The 7851-nt window shown below is 37.8% G+C and overlaps 1 pseudogene; it reads left to right on the top strand.

Annotated features, from left to right (window-relative positions):
- Positions 1-677: 677 nt before the first annotated feature.
- Positions 678-778, top strand: LOC132021007 (U6 spliceosomal RNA; annotated as a pseudogene).
- Positions 779-7851: the final 7073 nt, after the last annotated feature.

Raw genomic sequence — 7851 nt, 5'->3', positions numbered from 1 at the left:
TAGTACAGCAGCTGGTACAGGGCAAACCCCCATTCAGTATTCACAATTCTGTGAATGGGAATTGAGGAAGACTTCCAGATTATGGAAAAGGACACACCTGAACCCAACCCCACCCACCCTGATTTTTCTTGATCAGTGATTATGTCTACATTATCACACACAATTAAATACCAGCATAAACGGAGGGAACAAAGAATGCAGGGACTCTAAAATCATTACTCTGTGGTCTCAGGACACAATGGCAATAGCACTGCCTTACTTTCCTGGTCGGCTTGATTAATATTAATTAATGTCTCTCTCCTGACTGTATTTCAATTAATGGAGGGAAAGCAATTCTCAGGTGTGTTGGATGTGGGACTGACTGGACTGTTGTTAACATTTCAATTGAAGAGTTTACACGCGGTTAAAAATCTATACCACTATGTATGCTTTGGTAGAATAAATGTTTATCATTTTCAGTATTTATTGACTGCCTACTGTGTGCCAAATACTCTCTTGGCAGGATGTTTCCTGAATGAGCTCATAATTTACTTCAGGGATTTGGCTATGGATGTAGCTTAACATGATTGTAGAGAAAAATGGCTCCATTAATCAAACTGGTGGATTTGTAAATTAAAATATATGAATCAGGATTTATGCCCCTGTAGTACATTTATTATAATAAATATAAAAATCTAGTGCTTGCTTGGGCAGCACATATACTAAAATTGAAACAATACATTAAAGATGAGCATGGCCCTTGCACAAGACACAAATTAGTGAAGCATTCCTTGTTTTTAAAAAATATGTTAGAAGTCTACATCTAGACTATGTTAAATTAATGAATATTTTAATAAAGAAAAGGTCATTGAAAAATTCACTGGAAAATTATTTAGCTTGTAGGCTTTGTCCCAAGTTGTCTGATACTTGAGAACATATTAAATGTGTAGGCTGTGCTTTCTTTGCAATTTGATTATTGTGTAAAATGATTATTTAGTTGTTGAAACAGGGTGGAGCTTCCTTTACTTAGAAGTGTGTGTGTGTTTGGGCATTTCTCCTGAGTTAGTTCAGAATGATTATTTTCTTTGCTCTGCTTGTATTAATATTGCCAAATCTTTTTCCAATAAGAGAAGCTGGTTGCAATTCCAGCTGTAAAATAGGCAAAGAACTTTCGGTAAAAACCAAAATTCTCTTCTATGTAATTGACCAGAAGGAGGCTCCCTTCCACCTCACAGCATAAAGTTCAGCTAAAGCTTCCAAACTTAATTCTTCCCTGGCAGTTCTAATATTCCCCAGGCTATGTCTAGCATTGCTGGTGGTAGGGGCAGCACTATGAAATTTTCTTTTTCAGGAGCAGAATTTAAGCTTGCCTCATGAGTAAAAAGATTTCAGGGACTGTAATGTGCCCTTTCCTTACACCAGCTCATTTATAGATTTTTCTCCTACCCGAAGGACAATTAATTAACAAAGATGTTGGGATAAAATTTTCCTCACTTGGGATATCTCAATATTCTTTATCTTATTCCCAAGCTTTGTCTTCCTTATGGCTTTGTTCTATCAAGGTTGTCCAATGCAATACATTTTTATAAAATAATGTTTTGTTTTTTCTTTTAATTTAATTTTTTTCAGTGTTCCAAAATTCATTGTTTATGCACCACACCAGTGCTCCAAGCAATACGTGCCCTCCTGACTACCCACCACCGGGCTCCCCCAACCCCCCACCCCTTTCCCCTCCAAAACCCTCAGTTTGTTATTTTATTTTTAAGTAGGCTCCATGCCCAATGTGGTGCTAGAATTCATGACCCTGAGATTGAGAGTTGCATTCTCTACAGACTGAGCCAGCCAGGCACCCCAAGTCCAATACAATATTTTAAAAATTAGTATTTTGAGATGAATCAACAAGGCATTTGGATTTTTTTAAAAGTGTTGTTGTCTCTACCTACCTATTCATCTTAGTCTCTATGCATCTGTAAGTAAGAGATACATGTTTTAAAACATAGGATAATCATATCTCACCACAGAGAATGTGGTGAATTCACACCACAGAGCCTCTAATTACATTGCGTTTGACAATGAAAAAGCCACTAGTAGATTTGCAACAGAAACAAAAAGTGCAGAATCTTTGGAGAGTAAAGAGGGATGTGAGAGGTATCCACTGCTATGGGTACACATTTTATTATACGATGTGATGAGGTAATTTTGAATCAATTTATTTTCAGGTTGTTCTTCATTGTCAAGGAAGGCAGCTTATGGGGTTATTGTAAAAATAGCTTTGCTGCTTTTTTTCAGAAGACTTGCCCTTTAATGATGGAGCAGAGCTGGTTATGAAATACCCAACTGTGACTAATTTTGGAGGAGTAACATCTCAAATAAATTGTCTCCTGGAAATGCTGTTGGAGCTAGTGAACAGCAGAATGATGATGCATTTATCTATGCTAATTGCTCCTTTGAGGGTTTTTTCCTAGACAAGGCACAGAGTAGACTGATGCTGTACTTCTAACCTCTCCTTGTCACAGAGGTTTCAGTTTTGGAGAACGATGATAGGCAGAATAATGACCCTCAGAAATGTCTGTGCCCTAATCCCTGGAACCTGTGAATATGTTATCTTGCATGGAAAAGGTAAGGGGCTTTGTAGAGGTAACTAAGGTTATAGCTATTAAGATAGGGGCCATAAGTGGGGCCAATCTAATCACATGATCCTTTGAGAACAGAGAACTTTCTACAGCTGGGGAAACATGTAGCAGCAGAAAAGGAGAATTCCAAGTGTGCTGTTGATGGTTCTGAGATTTAAGGGTCGCATGTGAACTTGGAGAGAAGCCTTTAAAGAAGGACAGCCCCTGGTTGACAACCTGTAAGGAAATGGAGGCATCGGTCTTACAACCCCAAAGAACTTAATTCAGCTAACAGCATGAATGAGCTTGGAATTAGATTCTTCTGCAGAGCTCCTGCTAAGGAGTGCGGCCCTGCCAACATTTGGATTATTCGTTGATAATACCCATGTCAGACTTATACCCTACAGAAACTGTGAGATCATATATTTCTGTTGTTTTAAGTCACTGAGTTTGTGTTAATTTTTTACAGCAACAACAGAAGACTAAATCACAGGATCTATTTTGAAGAAACTAGTACTTGGGTTGGATTGTCACTGTGGTGGTATACTGTTACAACAAACCATGTCTCCATGATTTTTTTCCAGTGACTCTAGGCTTTAGCCATTGAGTGTTAACAAATGGGTTCAAAGCAGAAGCTTGACAAATGTATTAATTTCCTATTGCTATTTTAAATTACACCAACTTCCTGGCTTAAAGTTATTATCTTATGGTTCTATAGGTCAGAAGTCACACTGAGCTAAAAATCAAAGTGTCCGCAGGACTGCATTCCTTCCAGAGGCCCCAGACGAAAATCTGTTCCTTTACCTTGTCCAGCTTCTAGAAGTTGCCTGCATTCCTTGGCTTAGGGCCCCTTCCTTCATTTTCAAAGCATAACATCTTCAAATCTGTCTTACTCCTACCTCCCTCTTATAAGGAGTCTTATGACTATTTATCTCTCCCAGATAATCCAGGCTAATCTTTCCATTTTATCTTAATCACATCTATAGTCTCTTTTGCTATGAAGATAACATATTTACAGGCTTCAGGGATTAGTGCTTGGTTACCTTTGTGGGGGGCATTATTTTGCCTACCACAAAAAGTGTTTGCATGCCAGATTTATACTCCTAGAATGCTAACTCTTAAAATGTTTCTTCTTGGAACACAATTCCTATGCTACGAGGAAATCCAAGCAAGGATATAGAGAGGCGTCCAAAGGAAAGAACCACAGCCTCTGGCCAACATTCTCAACAGAGCTCCTAGCTAGCTGCCAACACCAACCCCTTGCTATGGGAGTGAGCCGCTACAATAAACCTTCCAACTAACCCAGTGCCTGAGACCTCACCACAGAGCAGAACTTTCTGGTCAACTCACAGAATCATGAAGGATGATAAATTGTGGTTGTTATTTTAAACTCCTAAAGTTTGGGGGTGGTATGTTATGCAGCAATGGGTACTTGAAATGCTGCTGGTCTCTTTTATAACTACCTAACTACTTGAAATTGAGGAATTCCGACTAGAGGAAGATGGCTTCTTCTATCAAATATTCAGTATGAAACAGATGACATAGGTCAAAATACATAAAGTCCCTAGCTCAGCACCTGGCACGTGGTAGGTACTGTAAAAATATGGATTATCTTTTCCCAAGCAGTCTTTTTTACTGCAGACATTGAATCCTCGCTCCCTATTTAAAGAGGGGATTTCTCTCTGTTAGAGAAATTTATTTGATATAGTACGTAACAGAACATAATGTATTATCATCTGATAATTTTGCCTGGTGGTCCATAATTTAAAGTTATAAAGCCTTAAACCGAATAATATCTATATTCCAAAAAGACCTTTTCTCAGGAAATATATCTTAACTAAATTTTACAATATAAACTGGAGTCTGCAGTTCATATTGTTTAATCACGCTGTCACACAAGAATCTTGGAATTTTTCTTAGTTTGTTCAATTGCTGTAAATGACTTCTGAAAGTAATATAATTAAACTTGTTATGGCTTATGCATTCATAGAATTCATAGAGCCGCTGAGTATGTAACTGTTCATTTGGAGCTGAGTCGATTACCATTTGAAAACAGTTAATGGAGGAGCTGATTAGAATACATTGCAAAGAGTCGCGATTTAATTTCACATCACCTAGAAAAATTTGATGTCATGCGTGTTAATGGCAGTTTTGAGGGGCATAAGGATTGACATGTTTTCCTGAGCTAAGTGATATAGCCATGCTGACTCAATGAAAAACTCACATTTCAAAATACATGAAGTAAGTAATACAGTGCAACCTTATATGATTAAATTCACCACCTGAGTATTAAAAATGTGAGTGAAATTTGTAAGTAAGGTTTAAGCTCATTTAAAGCAGGACACTGAGAGATTTGGCTGGAAATCCAGCTCACTGGGGGTGTTCAACTTTTCATAGCAAAACTACTCGAATGGATATTGTTCACTTTGTGTTGAACTGGCTTTTTCTCCTCCCCACCTTGAAATCTCCACATCGAAGCTGGAGAGATTTTTTAAAAACTCACAAATCTGTCATGTCATTTCCCCACTTAAAGCTCCTTAGTGGCTCCTGGTTGCTGCCACATAAAGTCCAAATTTCTTAGCTCAGCAGACAAGGTTCTATGCGATTTGCCTCTGCTGATTCGGCAGTCTTATCTCTTGACAGTTTCCTTCAATGGCTCCAGACGTGGAGAAGAACTTGTAATTCTTTTTTTTCTCTGGGCTACATTCAGCCACATGGCCTGGCTCTTCCTTCCATATCCGTAACATCCTGTTTAAATGTTCCTTCATCTCAGGAAGCTTTTCTTGACCCTTTCCTAAAAATCAAGTAGCCTAAAATCAACTTCATGTGCACCTCTAGTACCTCAGTTTTACTCATTTGATGGTACTGATTGAGCCAAATCACAATTGTTGGTTCAGTTGTCAACTGAACCTCCAACGAGCATAAGTCCACTGTAGGGAGTACTGTGTCAGGTTCATTTTTTAATTGAAAGCTGAATACAGTGCCTGGCGCATAGAGGAACTTAATACAAATTTACTACATGAAGAAAGATGTATTTGTTCAAAGTGAGCAGAATATAAAAGAACCATTATCAGTGCCTCGCATTTAGGAGGCAATGGTTATATGTTCATTCATTCATCCCTTATCATGGATCTGCACCACAGGATTCATCATTAGTTCTGTGCCATTTCCCACTGGCTTACCATGTGTTATTTACAAAGGAGTAAGCTGTTGAACTGTATGGTAACATTGTATGGAATAATTTTCTTGGAATGAAATAGGTTGGATCCTATAAAAGCTGAAACAGTAGCTTCTCATTTTTTTTTTCAATGCTGTCCTTTTTTTAAAATAATGTCTTTTTTTTTTCAATGCTGTCTTTTTTTTTTTTTTTTTTTAAATAATGTAAGCTCCATGCCCAGTGTGGAGCTCAGTGTGGAGCTCCGTGTGGGGCTTGAACTCATGACCCTGAGATCAAGACCTGAGCTGAGATCAAGAGTCAGACATTTAACTGAACCACGCAGGCGCCCTAAAACTTTGTGTCTTATGACCTTTAACATACTTACTCTTTTTCAGGTCTGTATGGCTCCTTTTAATTTTGGTCTCAGACCACATAGCTTCTCCTCAGAGAGCTTTTCTTGACCACTAAATCCACATCCTCCCCATCTCCTATCTCTAGCTGGTGATCTCCAGTAACTATTACACATCAAGGTTCAGTATCTTCCTTTATACCTATCACTTCATAAAACTGTCTCACTTAAGAATTTCTTTTGCTTATTGACTATAGGCACCTTCCAGAATGAAAGTCTATGAGAACAGAGCCTTGCCTGTGGCTCCATTGTATGCATGAAATAACCTTGTAAGAGAGCTTCCTCCAACATGATGACATGGAGCAGTGTCTCTCAGGATCACCTCAGCTGCCATTAACCAAGTTTCTCATTAGACAAATACTCAAAAGCACATGTGAGGTTATATAATTGATTATATCTGTACATCTATGATGACTTTCTATCAAGTCAATAGAACAGATGGCTGATTTTATCATCCTGTTAGTGACTTTCACTGGAGAAGGGAGAGAAACTGGCCAAATGATCTTGTGTAATCTATTAATTTTGGAAAGTATTATGGCAAAACGACAGTTTCTTTTTTTTAAGAGAACACGAATAATATGAAAACATTATATTTCCATAAAATTAGTTTCTGGGGGACTACTTAGTCATTTCTTCTGATTTTCTTGAGAGGAAGACAGTGTTGAAAGGAAAATGTGCTTATTTTCTCTGTATACCATACTGATTTCTTTCCATGGGAAGGAGAATGACATGTTGGATGGGGCAAGAAGTCATTCATTGGCTCATGGTATTCAGTGGGTGAAGTAACTGTGCACATCCTCTCTCTGGCATTCCACAGGGCATAATAGAGTCCATGATGCTCCATGCTAATGTTTGGGTAAGAGAGTTTTATAGATTTAGTCTTCTCTGAGATAGGACCCAAGGTCTAAATTTTGGGAAAGAGTGGGACCACTATTAGGGATCTTTACTATTGCTCTAATGCAGCCAATACCAGAAAGTTCCACACACATTTCATAGTTTATTTTGATCCCTGTTTAGTCTGCTTTATCTGTTTTTCAAATTTATTGTAACCTGTAGAAGAAAGGGCAAGAGAGTAGGCTTTCTAGAAACACTAACATGAGTAATTCTACTTCCTTCATGAATGAGAATGTTTCTTTGGTTTTTTAGACAAAGAAAAATTTAGAGAAAATGAGAATTGTATATTACTACCATCAAAAAACAACAATGTAACATTAATTTTTCTAAATAAATGAAATGTGTGGAATCTAGAAATGCCTTTCTATATAATTTTTTATAAACATATATTTTTATCCCCAGGGGTACAGGTCTGTGAATCACCAGGTTTACACACTTCACAGCACTCAGGTTCCTCAAAATGTTGAAAATAGAACTGCCCTATGACCCAGCAATTGCACTATTGGGTATTTACCCTAAAGATACAAACGTAGAGATGCCTTTAATTCAGAATCCGGAAGTTGCGATATTGAAATGATATCTGTAGCGCTATGGTCTTCCTGCCATGTGAAATCTGGAGCCAGGCCCAGTAGAAGGCTGTATTTGACTAGAATCAGCTAAAGCTGAAGAAGCAAATGTTTCTGGTTGTCAACTATTAAGCAATATACTGTTTTTCTTTATTTTTACTAATTCTATATACTTCTGCAATGTAATGGTAGCAAGCACTAGTGTTAACTGGTAGGTTTCTATCTATATTTATT

Source organism: Mustela nigripes, chromosome 6 (assembly GCF_022355385.1).
Source record: "Mustela nigripes isolate SB6536 chromosome 6, MUSNIG.SB6536, whole genome shotgun sequence".
NCBI classification, from domain to species: domain Eukaryota; kingdom Metazoa; phylum Chordata; class Mammalia; order Carnivora; family Mustelidae; genus Mustela; species Mustela nigripes.
The sequence above is the reverse complement of the archived record's forward strand: the minus strand, read 5'-3'. Positions and strand labels throughout refer to the sequence as shown.